This window comes from Calonectris borealis, chromosome 10 (assembly GCF_964195595.1).
Source record: "Calonectris borealis chromosome 10, bCalBor7.hap1.2, whole genome shotgun sequence".
Taxonomy (NCBI): domain Eukaryota; kingdom Metazoa; phylum Chordata; class Aves; order Procellariiformes; family Procellariidae; genus Calonectris; species Calonectris borealis.
The window spans coordinates 3,438,847-3,452,686 of NC_134321.1; the positions used below are offsets into that span (position 1 = coordinate 3,438,847).

General features: G+C 40.7%; 1 long non-coding RNA gene across 1 annotated transcript in view; it reads left to right on the forward strand.

Annotated features, from left to right (window-relative positions):
• LOC142086086 (uncharacterized) overlaps window positions 1–13,840 on the forward strand; it is a 35,030-nt gene that overhangs the window by 7,131 nt on the left and 14,059 nt on the right. Inside the window, exon 2 of the long non-coding RNA XR_012674964.1 lies at window positions 3,427–3,526. This is a non-coding gene — a long non-coding RNA (uncharacterized LOC142086086). The remainder of the gene's footprint in view (window positions 1–3,426; window positions 3,527–13,840) is intronic.

Genomic DNA, 13,840 nt, shown 5'->3' on the forward strand with positions numbered 1-13,840 from the left:
TTGGCAGGCTGAGGGCTCCCAGTGGAGAGTTAGAGCCAAATGCCATCTGCTCTTGCAGTTCTACAGGGCTGCGTAACTCGAAGGGGGTAACCAGGCCTTGGGATGTCCTGTGCTGGTCTTCTGCTACTGCTCTAGGCTCTGTCAAAATTGATCTAATCAGGCAGTTCAGGATTTTCTGTTCAGACCCAGAGGAGGCACCCACCAGCTGCAGTGCCAGTGGTGTCAGGGAGGCGGACCAGGACGTGGGCAGCAGCACCGGGTGGGCTTGGACTCGTAAGGCAGCTCAACCAGACCCACAGTGCTTTTCAATAATTGTATACCTATGTTTTCAAGGCCAAGGGCTCACTTTTCTGACTCACCGGAAGATTTGGGCATTTTTTTTTCTTTTTGCCCTTTGTACCAGACAATAATGTGACAATGAGGCCGTCTTCAAAAGACATGTAAAAGTCCCACATAGTTTCCCCTGCCAGGATCTTAGAACGACATGGAAGCATAGCTTACTAAGAAAATAATTTTAAACTCAGTCCTTTCCTCTTTCAATGACCTATTTTGGATACTTCTCTTTAAACAGACATCCTACCTGTAATAAAAGAGCAATAGGAATTGAAGGTGTATCACTGCTGCTGAATAGCTGAAGTGTATTTCTATTGTAGATATATATCTGTATTCTCAGCTTCTGATCTTACATATATTTAAATTTAAATATGTAGTTTTTAATGGGAAAGTAACCCTTCAATCTTTTAATAACTTGTTTTGTCCAGTTCTGACTGTGCCTCTTTAAGTGCAGTTGCTAGTTCCAGCTCAATATTCTAAAAGCACTGACTCTACTATAACTTATAGATTATAGGGGAAAAAACCCCACAGCACTAGGCTAAGTCATCCAAATTTGCCACAGCAGGATCCTTCACCTATTTTCTGAAACATTTAGTTTCATTTTTTCCTCTCGATCTGACCCTTGCAGCTCAGTATTGGTAATTAGCCCCCTGCTTCTTCTGTAGCTACTAAAAACTGGGGAAAAATAAATGTTTCCATTTTAAACCATTATTGCAAAGGCACAGCCGTGGAACACTGGAGGCTCACTCATGATGTAAGGGCAATTTTCATAAAATGACACTCAGGCATTTGAGTTCTAGTCTTCAGAATTAAGAATAGTATATTTTCTTTTTTTTTTTAAATGGAAACTTGAGGCAGTGCTATTTCTGTGGTTTCAGAGTATGAACTCGGCTGTTGAAATCTCAGCTTGAGGTGCTATCGTCCTAAAATCCCTTATACAAAACCCTCCAATTTGAGATAATAAAAATTAGTATTAATGTAAGCAAAGTAAAAGTCTCTGGGACGTGATTTCTTCTCCAGTGGTACCCAAAGGAAATGATGTCTGTATGGAAGGATGGTCAAGTGATGAACTTTTTTAAAAAAATTGTTGTTGCAGGAGATCTGCAAAATGATTTACCATCACACATAGTCCTAACAGTGCTTGAAAGCTTCTCATAGCAGCTCCCTTGACAAAATATCCTTCCAATTACTGCATCTATCTCACTCAAATCAAAATTAAAGTTTAAAGAATCCAGCAAAAGGTTAGATCAGCTGGTACATGGTTGTTCAGTTCTGAACTTTCCTCAGACAGATACAATTAAGCAGGTATTTTATTAAATCAGTAAATATCAAAACCAGGCAAGAATTTACCAAAACCTCTAAGGAATTATTGCACCTTGCTAGCTATGAATCTGCTACTCTGCTTCTTGTTCAATCTATGGATTTAAATTTAAATCCTATTTTCCTCTTTCTACAAGGAACATATTAGAACAGAGGTTATTGGCTGAGAACCTAATCCTACAATGACACCATGTCCAACTCACCCAATTTTCTCATGAAATTTGATGGTTTTCTCTAAGCTTCAGCTGCTTGTATCAACCCGTTGTATAAGGAGCTCAGCCTTTCATTCATTTCAAAAAGTGTATTTCTGATGGGCAGGATTGAGGGCTTGGGTACCCGCTGAAGGCTCAAAAAACCCCGCATATATAAATGTTAAAATTATTGCCCGTTTTGGGTAGCAATTGTGATTTTTCAATGCATTCACCCAGAAATAACTAGGTTCATTCAGTGAAGGTGCTGATGCTCGTTGCACGGAGTCGTAGAGGAGATGGGGAGGGGCAGCACACCCCACCCCACTGACAGCTGAAGGTATGGAGCGGCTTTCGGAGGAGACTGAAACAACTACCAGAGAAACATGAAGAATCTTACGTGTCCACTGGCTTCGTTTGAAAACTCTGGCTCCCTGACTCCCCTGTCTCTCTCTTCTGCACTTCTTAGGATTCTCAGAGACTAATCCGGAAAGAACGTTGCCTTTTTGTGTGTTTTTATCGAGTTCCCCTTTTCCTACAAAGGTTTTATCTACTCCACTGTTGACTTGATGCCGTTCCGCTTCAGAAATTCTACTCAACTTCGACTTTTCTTGTAGCACAAAGGCAACCTGAGAGCCCTTAAAGACGTCATTAAAATTTTTATTTCCATGCCTTTCAAAGCCCTTGGAAATGCATATTGTATTACATGCCATCATTGAAAATAGCATTTCTCTTAATGCAATAATCTCAGTCTAAGCTTCCAGTGGTGCAAACATGCTAAAAGGAAGGCTTAAAGAGATAGATGCTAAATAAATTAAAATGAGCTAAGGGAAGATGCTTTATAATGTTTTATAACACTAGAAATATTGCAAGCATTATTTAAAGTAGTTAATATTTTTACAGCCTCGTGAATGCTAATCTCTGGGAAATCTCAGGTAGCAAATATAGTTTTAATTCTCAATTTCAGTTATCACAATCTGGAACTGTAAATTAATTTCAACACTATAAAAAGTAATAGAGACGTTTATTTTCTTAAGCAATCTGGCTTATTCAACTGCAGACTAAATCTGAATCAATGGTCCTGGTATGCTGAATACAAAATCAGTAATAATGTGAAATGCACATAATGATAATATTTGCTGGAAGAGTTATAATGCTGGGGTCCAACTTTTTCTCATTAATATACTCCATTACTATTAAAAGCACTTGAGTGCTTTTCTGGTGACTTCTTTATAAAAAAATGACACCTTTTGCAGTATCACTATAGCCTAAGTGTATATTCTTTTGGGGATGCATTAAGCGTAGAACTATTGTATTTGTATAACCAAGAGGCAAACTAAGGTAAAGCCTTAGAAATGTCAGTGGATGTGACATCCAAACTTCAGGTCTGGATAGATGAAAGAAGTTGCCAAGCCCTTCTTTTAGACATAAAAAATGGAAACAATTGGGATCAACAATGAAACCCCAATGCTGGTCAATGAAAACACCCTGCTGTTCAACAGCCGTTGGCACTGCCCTGTCCCAGAGGAGAACTTTCTTTGATTACAGATTGAGGGCTTATATGGATCTGCATATATGTTTGCAGAGACGCCAAGAGAAGAGACAAGAATCAGCTCAGAGGAATGCATGAGGGGACTGAAAATATGGTCGAGAAGGAAAGTGGAGAGGCTTGGAGGCTATGGGAGGTATGTACGGAGCTGTGAGAAAAAGTGGCTTCCAGTGTTTGATGCTGTTGTGTGTCAGAAACCAGCACTGCTTTTTATATTGGGTTTTTTTTTCCTCAAGTGTTAGGATACTGCCAAAGAGAGATATTGCTTTGTTTCTCTCCCTAACAGAAGCACCCTACAAGACTTTCACTGTCTCTTGACTCCCTCAAACCAAGTTTATTAACAAAGGAACTTTTCAGTAATAGTCAGACTATAATGGTGTCCGTCTAAATGCATCTCTGACAACTGCATTCAACAGAAGTGTCCGAGCGCGGTGAGGTGGTGTTGGACCTGTGCAAACCTGGTGGGGTGGGTAGCCCCGTTCCTCACACCAAGCCCCCGCAGTGAGCTCAGCCCATCTGTGCCTCCGCCGGGCTCTTCGTGCTCAAAGGTTATTTGAAAGCCCTTACAAACCAGAGGTGAATCACTCTGTACTTGTGGCATTAAACAAAAGTCAAAGCAAATAGCAAAGCAAGAACGAACTTACTCTCCAGCATTAAAGATGAACATCTTTGATGTCGAGAAATCTGTCCCATCGCTGTGGATGCTCAAGGGCTGTCCTCCTCCCTGGAGCCAGACCCTTAATGGAGGGCCATGTCGGAGGGCTGTTGGTTCTTAGTATGTATTTTGTAAATGCGGTGAGAGGGGATGGAAGCGGTGCTGGGCACCTGCCGACGCGTTTGCTGTGGGAGCAGCTGATGGCCCAGAGCAGAGCCAGGGAGGGCACTGGGGGAGGCTGGGCTGGGCTGGAGGGAGGGCGGCAGCCTGGGGCGGTGGTGGCAGCTTCTTCTGCTGAGAACATAGCCTCCTCCAAATGTTTTTATACCTCAAGGTGTTTTTGTGGTGAAAGTAAAACGTTTTGTGTTCACCAGCATTTATTTTGTTTACTTTAGTTTGGGCTAACGAGCTTGAGTCAGGAAACCACGCAGGGAAAATCAGTATGCTTTCTGAATAGTGCAGGATCAATTTAAATCTACAAAGTTGCAGTGGGCTATATAAAGATTTATTAATCAAAACATTTGCAAAATATTGACTGTGCACGTACGCTGTTAGGCCTGAGAGATCATCCGCAAAATAAAGCTTGAATTAATCACTTCTTCTCATACATTAATCTTTGCAGAATAAAAAATATGTAGGAGATATTTGTGGATATTTTTCTAACTGTGTTTTGGTAATTTCATTCTCTAATTTAAAATTATTTCCACTCAACAGTTGTCGTGTAAAGGGTAGAAACAAAAACTCAGGGTAAGCAGCCAAAGTGCGGCTCACAGAACAAATGTTGTTTTGGAGCGGGGCTGGCTGCCGGCTCCTCCCGACCCCCCCGCGGGGACGAGCCCAACGCGCGAAGCTCCCGCAGGGGCCAAGCACAACTGCAGAGCAACACCGAGAGCATTTTGCTGCCTCTTTTGGCTGAAACTGCTCTAGTGAACGCAGATCTAGGAAAAATCTGGTTAGGAGGATTTGGCAGTGCCTGTTGCTTGCAAAAATAGAGTTGTAACACAAGAAAAAAGCAGAAGAAAATGTGTTACTGATTGAAAAAAACCTGTATTTTAGTATCCAACCAAAGAAATGTTCCCATTTTTCTTTTTAAAGTATGTTTTGTTTAAAAAGTTTGTCTTGCATTGTCTAAATGCAAAATATTATGCTAAAGCATTAAGTAAATGTTAAAACATGAAAACACTCTTTGCTAAAAAATTAGAAATTTTTAGGTTTTGTTCCTAATCAGAAAAAAAGCAAAAAAAGAAAGCTGGAAAGCACTAAAACCCCATTTCTTTGCAGCCCCAATGGGGACCTACATTTTTGACAGCTCTTTAAAAACATGAAGGCATCCACATTTCTGTCTGAGAGTCTCTATAAACCACTTGCAGTTCTCTGGTTATCAGCAAATTGCTTTAATGAAGATTTTGCTTGGAAAATATGTGGGTGTTTTAGTGTACTTAGACCTCAAAAGAAATGTGATAAAAATCAAATATCTCTGATAAAGCAGTATACGATGTGTTTCCCAGACTGAAATTTCCCACCCTCAGAAGGCAGATGTCTTTCTGCCAGTGCCTGCTTGGCTGGGAGAGGCTCACGGATAAGCAGACAGCATCCTGGCCACCATGAATGATTATGAAAGCTTTATTAAACAGTGGATATTGTACTGATTAAAAAACAATGGCATGATTTGGCCTGGCTATTTAATTTTATTAAGTGCCAAGGTATGTACCAGCATAGCCTGGAGTGCTTATGAATCAGTAAGTGCTGGCAGGCTTATTTTACTTAAAGTTGTGAACTCCCACAAAGTGACTGTACTATAGTTGATGTCTTTAATTTTAAAAAAAGAATCAATTTGTGGGGCTGGCGTGATGGTAAGCAATGGCCATGATTTTATTTCATATGTGCCTTTTAGTGGTTTTATGAAGACGTTTTATAAACAAAGTTTTAAAGTGCGAGGCATGTTATTATTTTATTTCCTTAGAACAACGAATAAGCGAGAGAGCCAGAGATGTATTTATAGCAGGATGTATTTATAGAAGATATCTTCCAGTGACTGAGGGGGGTAATGGGAGAGGCACACACATCCCCTAATGCAGAGAAATGATTGGGAGCTCATACTTATGAATGTAGTGCCATAGCTAAATTAGACAAATTATTATGGGCCCTAGATACCAATGTCTGCTGCTGTACACTGCCCGCTGCTGCAGAATCACTCTCCTGATTTTCCTTCTCAGGGAGAGAGGGAAAATAAAAAATGTATTACTCTTTTCGTTACACAGCGCTCTATTTTCTGCTCCTTATATATATTTATATGTGTGTGTGTATATATATATTTCAAAGCTCACTTAGTTGCTAACTATTATTTTTAATGTCATTTTTGCTAAGTGCACTCCACTCCTCTGTGCGTGCCAAGGGTGGGTGCGTGCAGCTGCCTGAGATGCTCGTGCCTCACATGCTGCACCCACCGCCGGGTACCGCTGGGGCAGCCCAGCCCACAGTGATTTTGGGAGCTATCTATTTATTCTTTGGAGATAGAAATTCATTCTGAGGAAAAGAGTGAAACCTCATGTAAATCCATAAAACCAAACTATTCTCTGCATTAAATCCATTACTTAATGGAATAAACTTCATTTTTTGCCAGCCAATACAAAAGGCACAGAATACAGTATCTCTCTTCTAGTAGATAATTGTGATAGATATGGGGAGAGAGGTGTGTGTATATTTAACAGGAGCAAAAGTATTATTTTATGGTTTAGACTTTAGGAGAAATTTTCAAAATCTTTGTGTGACTCAGTAGCCTGGGAGAATTTCTCTGTTAGAGAGTGTCTCTGAACTAGAACAGTGTAGGTGTTTACAGACGTTCTCTATAGAAGCTATTTCTCGATCTATAATAATTTTACTTTACATATTTCACTAGATAAGGCTTATAGACAAATATATATTAAAAATATACATATATAAAAATAAATATAGCAATACTGACTTGTAAACCTCATGCAGAACAGATTACAAGAAATAAGAGTAAAAATCTTCCATCCTCTAGACAATTCTGAAATTTCTTACCACTGTAAATGAGAATGAAAACTGGAACGGTTCAAAAATTTATTCTGACCTATTCTTTTTGAAAACATTAGAAAGTCCTCTTGACTTGCAGTAATGCTGGAAAAATGTTATTATTTTCTAATCTAATGTCAACAGTGTGTGTCTGCTCGTGCACATCTGTACAAGCTGGAGTGGGAAAGGGTGTGGCAGGCCAGATCTGGCACTCATTATAAGCCTAATAAATCTGCTAAGTAAAATGTTTATATGAAGCAAAAGAGTGCATGCATCATAAGAAAAAAAAGTCAGAGAATCAGAGATATTGAAAAAAACCACTCAGTTTAATTCTGAGTCACTGGAAAATATACCTCCTGAAAACATCAAAAATCAGCATGTTCCTGTTAATGTTTTGCTCTGAAGAAACAGTGTTTTCTGATGGGAAACTGTTTCACAAAACGTTTTCCAACCAGCTTTAGCACAAATACTGCCAATTGTCATCGTGTGGAAAAGTGAAGAATATATTTTATTTTAGCTTCAATTCCAGCAGCGTGCAGGAAAGTGGCCTCTTTAATAGAAGTCTTTGAGTCAGAGAAGTGGCGGTGAGGAACATCGCCGTTAATGGGACAATAGCCCTGGTGTTCCTCTGCCCCTCTCCTGACCTTGAGTAAGCAAAAGCGTTGTTATGAAACCCCACTCAGTAAAATGGTGTTTCTTCAGACAAGCTCATAAAATCAAATAATGATTGAACCGCCAAATTTCTGGATGCTCAGACCTGATCATTGCTTTCCCATTTTATTTTATTCTTTTTTTTTTTTTCTTTAAACAAGCAGGAAAAACTGCCAGCTAGAGCAGAACTTTTCTGCAGCTGCCCACCTTATTCTTTTTCTCTTTTCCTAGGGCTTTAACAATTGATCTGTCCCACTGATGTTTCTGGATGTTTGCTGTAAGTTAGCTGTATCGGCATACCATTATTTGAAGTAGATTTTGGCTTTGGGGGCTCATTTAAAATCAAAGAGGAACCAGCTTCGGCACTCCTTGGTGGCTGGTGTGGGGGGAGAGGGACTGACAAAATTCATGCTGCGTCTTTCACTGTGGAGTTCGAGACAAAGTTTTCTCTTTTTCTTTTCTTATTTGTTTCCATATTTCTTCATCTGGCCTTTTGTGGGCCTTTTTTCCCCCTGCTCTGTTATGGCTCCTGTGAGATGTGCAAGATTCTTCAGGAGCGTTAATTCCGTTTGAAATTTGTCATCATAAAAGAAGCATTGAACCCTCAGTGTGTGGGGGGGGAAAGTTGCAGTATTTGATGTATGGGTTTGCTTTCTTCGTTTGTTTGTTTTTAAATTTTTTAGAAATTCTGCAGGATAGATTTGAAGCCTGGGTTGACAGAGAGCCTCAAATCAGAGAGAATTTACCCATGAGAATATCTGCCTCTGAAGTTAATTCAGCTTTCCAAGCTCCTAATTAAATAGAGAAGTTGAAGGAAGCCAGGATACTTTGCGTGGGTGGTGGGGTGCATCTGGTGTCGTGACCCTGGTACTCGTTCGAAGGTGGACTTTCCCCTGCCAGGGTGGCCTGAGAGAACGGCCCCACCAGCAGAACAGCGCAGTGCTGCAGTGTGACCAGTCAAGTGTTTCGGGGCACAGGATGCTTCTTACCTCAATTTGGGAAAACTGCAGGGCAGTCATGATAAACGGCAGTTATATCCACTTTATGGTGGATAAAGCAGCGTCTGTGTGCCAGAGCCGGCTGGCAGAGGCGTTAGGAATAGCTCTAACCTTCTTTGCTGCAGATAACGTGTTTCCTAATACAGCAGGAAAAAGAGCAACATTTCGTCCTGTTGGGGAGACCTTGGGATGCCTCAAGCCTTTCCGCCTTAGGAGCCTTTCTGAAGCTCCCAATCTCTTGCTGGATGAAGGAGACAGAGATACTGGCATTAGAGGCAGCGACAAGCTCTGAAAAATGCCTTCACCAGTTGAAGTTAACAGAATGAAAAGCGGTTTAATCCTCCTCTTCAAAATTCAGATACCTGCCTGTCCTTTTACCATCCAAGCCTTCCAGCTTGTTACTTCGCTAAGATTGTGGGCTGGATTTAACCCAACGAGGCTAATATCGTAGGGGTTAAGCCTTGTAACTTCTTTCCTCTGCTCTGCATCAGCATTTGTCTCCTACTTTTCTCTGCTAGAAGCAAGAATACAAAAAAGTACTTCTAGCTCAGCCAGTGGATGATTTTTATCAGCTCATTTTAGTCAATAAAGAAAGAAGTCAATCACTCCTGGAAAATAGCACTTTCCAGTACTGTATATACCCGGCCAGTACAATCGCAGAATAAATCAATAACCACATTAATCAATACGATGTAAACTGCTGATCTCTGTGGATAAATTGTACCAGTATAAGAAGGCTTTCAAATAAATTCTAAACCCACTCAAACTGCACAGGCTTTAAATCTACTAAGGGCAGTGGGACACGTGAAAGATTTGTGCTGTTTCTCTTTAAAATCTCTGGGACAGCAGGGCTGCAGAATAATGTAATTAAATCATGCTAGCAGTGCTCACACACTCTCACACACAAAGTCTACTTCAATGAGAGCCCCAGAAAATATCCCTTAGCTCAAATCTGCCAGCAACAGGGGATTTCTGGCATCGTGTGATACCTCAGGAGAAAAGGCCAGGCTGAATAGAAAGGGGTGCCCAGCGAAGGCTGAGCTGCGATCTGGTTATTTTACAGCCCCAAGAGCTGTAGGAGGTTTTGCTCCTCTAGGCACCTCCGTCTTTTGTAAAGCCCTGCACCTAAGTATCTTGGGGTTTATTTTACATCTTGCCATAATAGCAGTCCCATGCAAGGCCACTGGCAGAGACTACAGACACGTTGCTTGTAAGGGAAAAACTGGGTTATGCCTAAGGAAACTGGACTCGCGGCAGCAGCGTGGCTTGCGGCAGGTTGTCCCTCTGCTCCAGCTGCGTTGCCCTGTGTGCGTGGCTGGCAAACAAGCAGAAGGAGACAAACAGGAATATAATTTGTGAAAATTTGTGTTGGGCTTTTCATTGTGGGTCTGAATGTGTTGTGGAAAAAGAAATTGTGAGGAGGTGGTGATAGCCATGAAGTTGTACAGAGCATTAGTAGGAATGCAGAAGGGATGTGCACAGGCGGTGGGTATGGGCTGAAGGGAGATTTCATGCTCTAGCATAATACTTAATAGAGCTACGCTGAGCAGGTTAGGGTCATACCAGCTGTTTCTGGCAGAGCAGAAACCAGAGCCATGCATGGCAGTGTCCAGGTCAGTGCCTTAATTATCCTGGCCCATCTCCTATATGGTCTGTAGAAAGCTGTATTTACTCAAGTGCAAAAATCCTAGAGACTTGAAAGTATCTTGTGAAAAACTTGCATATTATAAGGGACCTTCTAGTATCTTTTTGTGTTTCAGAATTATTCTAATTCATTCTCTAAGGATGGGAAATATTTGTAGCTGTTTTTCAGTACTGAAATATATTGGCATATATAGAATAGGTTAAGTAAATAAATGATACATAAGTATTATTAATACGACATTTTAATTGCTACATCAGACATATTTTCAAGCACTAAGTGCTAGGAACTGATAAAAAGAAGTTGTTCATATTTAAAAAAGCCTGAATGATTGAAGCCATTTGGAGGCCTTTATTGTACCATGCTGTCAAAATGTCCAACTGACCTTTTCTACGTGGTAAATTTCTCCAAGAAAGATTTTATACAAGCTATTTTAATAGCACTGATTTTCCTCCCCCACCCCTCATAATTTTTGGATTAGATGATGGTCAGAGCAAGAGAAATGCCAAATTCTCACATATACTTTGAAGATGACCGGAGCTTTGGACACGATGATCTTAGAGGTCTTTTCCAACCTGTATGATTCTATATACATACTAAGTCTCTGCAACCTTGTTTAAATTTTTAGATAGGCAGATATTTCTGGATGCATCATTTGCCATTCTTTTACACTTCCAGTCCGTAACAATCCTGTAAGTGGCAGCCCTCCATTAATTCGCACTCAGTAGCAGAAGGCAGCATATAGACATTATCCCAGCTCCATGGCTGAGGTAGGCTGGACCACTCCTTGCCATAAATAATGCACAGACTGCGAGGCGATGCGCATTCCCACACCACCTGTGCTTTGAAGAGCTTATCATCCTTGTAGCAATAGCTCAGTAGTCCTCTGCCAGTATTATCACACCTCAATCCACGTTCACCCAAAGGCCATATTGTGGCTGCACCTACACAGGCACTTGAAACCTGATATTCAGGAGCGCTGAGACGCAGAAACTCTCTGGCAGTTCGAGGGAAACTGTGGGGGACGGTGCCTTGGAAATATCAGTGCTGGAGGGGATTAAAGGCTTTATTCAGAGTAGGGCAAGTTCTGCCCTAGCTTTTGCCCAGGGAAAGGCAAAGAGCAGCTGGACACGTGCTCCCTGAAAAGACAAAAATCTGTGGAGGGGTTAGGGAGGGAGGCAGGATCCCCAGACATCAGCCCGCGGCAGCCCAGTGCATCCCAAAACCTCTCTGAGGTGAACGGATTAATTCTCTGTTCCACACAGGCTCTGCAAATCATTGGGGGAAATTCTCTGCGACTGCAGTACAGTCAGATATTAATAAAATCTTTTTCTGCTTTTACAACATATTACACCTAAGTGTGATTTAGAGCTCTGTGTCAAGTCGTCACCAGGGCTGCATTCCAACGACCTGCAGAAAACACAGGGTGTTTCTGCACTTCAGGATAATGTTGATTTAGGGGCTGGTACAATAGCACACATGGGCTATTTTATTTAGTTTCTTGGCATTCGTATTCAAAAATTGCCCTGTAAAGAAGGGAGAAGACATTAAAAAAAGTTTAAATGCTCTTAAATCACAAAGAAACATTGTGTTTAGAGTGAACTGAAACATTTGGATAGACTCAAAATTGCTTTTTTCATGGAGAAATATTTTGTTGATGTGTTAAATTTAAAATTAACATCTCTGACTGTGACTCTTTTTCATTTTTTGGTACTTTGCTTAGGTTATCAAAATAAAATAGGTATTACTCTTCCAGCTGTTTGAAAACTTAGGCTGGTCTGTGACTTGATCTGGTGCCTCTAAAATGTGGTAAGACTGGGGCAAGGTTCCCTGCGTTGGGCACCTTTAAGTGGGGGTTTTAATTCAGCTTCCTGATTGCTAATAATCAGGAGCATTGCAGAGTTTTTTTTTTTACTTTTTCTATTGTTTTCGTTTCGACTTCTGGTTTTAGGGGATTTAAACTGTTCCTATTTTCAAACTTTTTCCTGCAACTGTGAGTGACAAAACTATTTTTTTGACCCTTTTTTTCTTTTAATGAAAGCTGCCAGTCATCTGAACTCTTTGTATTTCAGCATCAGGTGCTTTATAACATTTTCACGTAAAAAGGAGAGCTGGACTTTCACTGCTTTGGGCAGATCAGATATCAGCTCGTTCTAGTGAAACACCAAAAAAGAATTGGAGGGCTGAAGAGAAGAAAATGAACCTGCACAAGTTAGAGGGCTACATTGATTTAGGGAGGATGAGGGGGCTATCATTATATCTATATTTAAAGGTATTCTCCTTAAGACTGCTTAGAAGTTCTGCTCCCAAGGCAGAATAGTCACTTGGCAAGCTTCTTGTGCCCCAGCTCTAAGGGAGTTCAGCAAGGGAATAGCTTTACTCATGTTAGTGGTCCTCCAAGGTTGTCCCTTACTTCAAAAAGGGCTACTCCCATGGGAATGACAGAACAGGACTAATGTAGACATTATGGAGACATAAAGAGCCTGATTCTGAAAAGTATTTTCTACAGTGAGAAAAGTACCTTGCAAAGAACATCAGTAATGCACGCAGAAATGAAAACAAATCTGAAGAAATGATTCATTGTTTAGTTTCACTGCAAAGAAAAATGTTTTTACTTCATTAGGGTGTTATTAAGATTTTTAATATCATATCCACTTCTTTCTAAACTGTTCTCTTCTTTTGAAAGCTATGTTAAACCTCTTCCTAGTAACTCCTGTGATTAGCATCTTTGTAGAAATCCCAGAGGACAGGCTTCTAAAAGTGGCATTATATTTCTAGACATATATATTTCTCTGCAATTAAGCATCTATCAGGCCTTCTATTCAGTTGCATATAACAGCTCTGCAGAAAATCTCTTCACTTGAATAAAAAGAGATGTTTTGTTTAAACCTAGCAGGAGGATTGCATTTATGTTATGAAATATAAGAACTTCGGATTCAGTTTAACTGAAAAAAAATGTACCCCTTGCTTAATGGACACATGAAGATCTGCAATTGAGCTCCATGGCAGAGGGCAGTTCCTGCTGGAGACCTGCTGGGAAGGGATGGTGCAAACAGCTCTGTCAGAGCTCCGCCAAATAGTGGTCAACTCTGTGAAACTTTTTGTTGAATTCAGTATGGGGATTGTTAAACATCACCAGGTGTAAGTGATATTTGCTTATCCACAGTAAAGAAAAAACCCCAGGTTTCTACAGTCACTTCTTTAGTGAGACTGCAGCCGCGCAGCCATGAGAACATGAAACACACGCTCTTTCGGCTTTGATAGTGTCAACACAGATGCAAATGTTTAACGGTGAGCGCAACTCCAAGTGAAACGCCTTGTCCTAGGGATGTAATATCCTTTTAATCCGCTGGAGTCCTTAGATCAAAATTGGACATCGTTCTGTAACGCGTGCTTTTGCAATGTTTTTATCATTTATGATTTTATTTTATGTCAGTGTGTGTGGAGTTCTCCCTGGGAGACCAGCAC